Genomic DNA, 3,599 nt, shown 5'->3' with positions numbered 1-3,599 from the left:
GAAAGTCATACACATCTGGGGTGGCATGAGGGTGAGTAAATGAGAGAATTTTCATTTTTAGGTGAACTATCCCTTTAAGCACTGCAGTTTTAATATACTCACAATTGAAAATCACCTAGCATTCCTTAGCCCCTAATTTAACAGACATTTAAAATCCATGTATTTTGTGTAGTTTTGAACAATTTTAGCATAATAACATGTTGCATATTACACAATTCAACTTTTTCTGTACTCAACTGAATTTGCTGCCTCAAGGAACATCAGTTTCAACAACTTGTACTTCTGCATAACCTGCATAATAGGCTGTGCTCAATCACTATCAATAAATATCCTTTGAAATTTACAACGTGCTGCAGTCATACTGTACAATGCCTCTGAGGTCATGGCCAATGTCTTAACTTGTTGGTCTTCATGCTATCAGGCAACTAAAAAAAGGACATTTGTGGACTCAATGCTCCACTGTGACTCCCACACTTGACTGACTGAAACTTTTACAGTCAGAACAGGAATGAAGTGTACAGAATTATTTCCTGTAGCTAAAGAAACAGTAGAACACCTCATCTGTCCCTAAAAGAGCTGGATTAGATGCAGGCTTGGTAAGATGAATCTCTCTTTAAGAGTTGTGGTAATATGTAAAATACTGGAGTGCTGATGTACGTTTTCCACTTACTGCAGTCCTTTAAAAGCCTGAAACTTTTAGTTTGTTTAGCCTTTGGCTCGATTTAGTCTGCAGTATATGAAATTAACTGTTTGGACTGACTGGGATATTGGATGTCTTTTTTTTTTTTACTCTGTTTTTCCCTTTCACTAGATTTTGTGGAAGAGCAATGCTGACTCCGTATTCTCTAATGCTTGCTGTGGGTTTTGCAACCAGGGGAAGAAATCTATATTTAGATGCCATAGGTGAATGTGTTTAACTTTAGCCTAGAGACGCTCCATTCATCACCAGAACACTCTCAAAGGAGAGCAAAACCTGAATCTAGCTTGAGGCCCTAAGATTAATTACTTTTGTGGTCAAACACTTTATTTTTACGTTCAGGTAATGGCCAACATAGTAGTGTTATCACTGGCTTTATTTCTTGAACAGATTTTTAGAGGTATAGTTCAAGCAAAAATGCCACTTTCACTGCATCTTTTTTCAGAAAAGTAAAAACACCTTTTAGTTTCCCATGGAAGTCGTACGGGTTTGTAACATTCATTTTCATTTTTTGAAGAACCGTTATATTAAGCAGCTTACATTCTGTTGAAAATGGCCATCTATGGTACAAATCAAAGCTGCAAAACAAGTTGAAGAAAGCAATTGCAGTAGGGATCATGTTCTGTTCAGTCTAGCTGTCTTCTCACACTCTTCTGCTGCAGGATATGTGTGTTGGCTTCGTTCCAGCTGAAACCATATGGAGTTTCTCTCTCTCTCTCTCTCTCTCTCTCTCTCACACACACTTTATTACCTTGGCAATCAAAACGACAGAACCGAAAATTGAATTTATACTTTATCAAATTCATTTTAAAGATTTGACAATTGCTGATTCAATAATGCAAAGAAATGAGAACAGGTTAAGTATAGATTTACTTTAATATACTTTATCCAGTCGAAAATACAACTTTTGAATGAAAGGCACAGTAAGACCAGACTCTTCTGCAGACAAAAAAAAAAAAAAAAACACAAAGCAGACATTTCTTCCTTTTAGAAAATGCACAAATAAACCCTTTTAACAAGTTCAGGATTTCAAACTTGCACTGAAAGTGGAAGAATATTTTCAAACTACGCAAGGATACAAAAAATAAAATTTTAAAGCGATAATTCCATAAGCTCCATCAACTCCAATATTGCTTACTGCAACAATGGAACGTTGCACATCAAGTTTGTTGGGCAAAACAAACAGACATTAAAATATATGCACAACAATATATTTAAAGGTTACACCATTGTTAAGAGGGCAAAAATAAAGATTATGGGTAAATATTATCTTTGACAATGTAGTGCAACTTCTCTGTAAACTCAATGCATAATTACAGTGCAAGTGTAGGTGATGGTATGTCATTGTAACCGGCGTATGAAGAGTTTCAACTGCATTGGTCCAAAAAGATAAAAAGAACAACATGGACACAAGTTTATGAAAACATGAAATGTAAGAGCTTGATTGTGGTTTCCCCATTTAAAATTTGGTAATGCTTTACAATAAAGGTTGCATATATTAACATTAACGAACAATTTTTTACAGCATTAAAGAAATATTCCGGGCTCAATGCTCAGTCGAGAGCATTTGTGGCATAAATGTTGATTACCACAAAATAAATTGACTCGTCCCTCTTTCCTTACAATATTATTAAAGCGAATATTGAGGTTACAGCAATGCACTTACAATGGAAGTGAATGGGAGCAATTTTTGGAGGGTTTAAAAAGGCAGAATTGTGAAGCTTATAGTTTTATAAAAGTACTTCCATTTAATTCTTCTGTTAAAACTTGTGGATTATTTAAGCTGTCAAATTGCTTAAATCGACATTTTAGGGTTTACGGCATAAAGTCATGGCAAGAAAGTTGTAAAAACTGGATATAACTTTACACAGATAAAGTTAATAAGCAACTGAATCACACTTAAATCATGTTTGCATGCATATTGTTGTCTTGCGACAAAAAAAAATTTTTTGGTTAAAACATTATGCCACAAATGCTATCGATTAAGCTTAACTTGTATTCAACCACTATTATTCCTTAAATTTTTTTTAATGTTAGTTCACAAAAATGTTCGCATAAAATGTAAAAATTAACATTAACTACAATTAATAAATGCTGTAAAAGTATTTATTGTTAGTTCATGTCCATTATTGCTAATGTTAATACATACAACCCATTTGTAAAGTGCTACCGAATAATCTTGGTCAAAGCATTGCAGAAGAACCAAATCCCCACCATTGATGACAATCTTTGGTATTTTTTATTCTTGCATACTTAAGTGTTTAAAATACTTTTTATTCCTTTTATTATTTTTTTTACATTGTTTTTTTTTTAAATCACATTGTCCAACTACCATTACTGACACTAATTTCCGATTTTCACAAAGCATCAAACTCTCACCAAGGAGGTTCATTGTAACAGGAGAGACTTGGTCATATTATGCCTCTTATCAGAGGGTAATTTGATCAAGCGCACTTTCAAATTCAGTTAAGACTTGAATAACATTCCTGCAGCAAAGGAACCAGGTGGCTAATTGAATATAGAGCTTAGAAACAAAACACAAACAGAAACCGAGCTTCCCTGTGTCACTTCAGTAATAACCCTTACACACGACACTCTCAGAGAACACCATTTATAAATTAAACAAACCCCATTAGAGGATCCAGCTCAGGACCTACAATGGCGGAGGCTTTACTAAAACATCAGACATCACAATCAGCTCACATACAGCTTCTCAGCCTCTAGTCTGCTGATTTACACATGACCCTTTTATCCATGTTTATGTGCAAACTTCTTTTACCAACCCCGGACAGGACCGAAGCCAAAGTTGGTGTGATTGACACTATCATTTGATAGAGACTCCCTTGAAGGTATATAATTGAGTTCCTGAATCTGGTAACACATCTTTAAAGTACTTCTGATG

Source organism: Myxocyprinus asiaticus, chromosome 5, assembly GCF_019703515.2.
Source record: "Myxocyprinus asiaticus isolate MX2 ecotype Aquarium Trade chromosome 5, UBuf_Myxa_2, whole genome shotgun sequence".
NCBI classification, from domain to species: Eukaryota; Metazoa; Chordata; class Actinopteri; order Cypriniformes; family Catostomidae; genus Myxocyprinus; species Myxocyprinus asiaticus.
The sequence above is the reverse complement of the archived record's forward strand: the minus strand, read 5'-3'. Positions refer to the sequence as shown.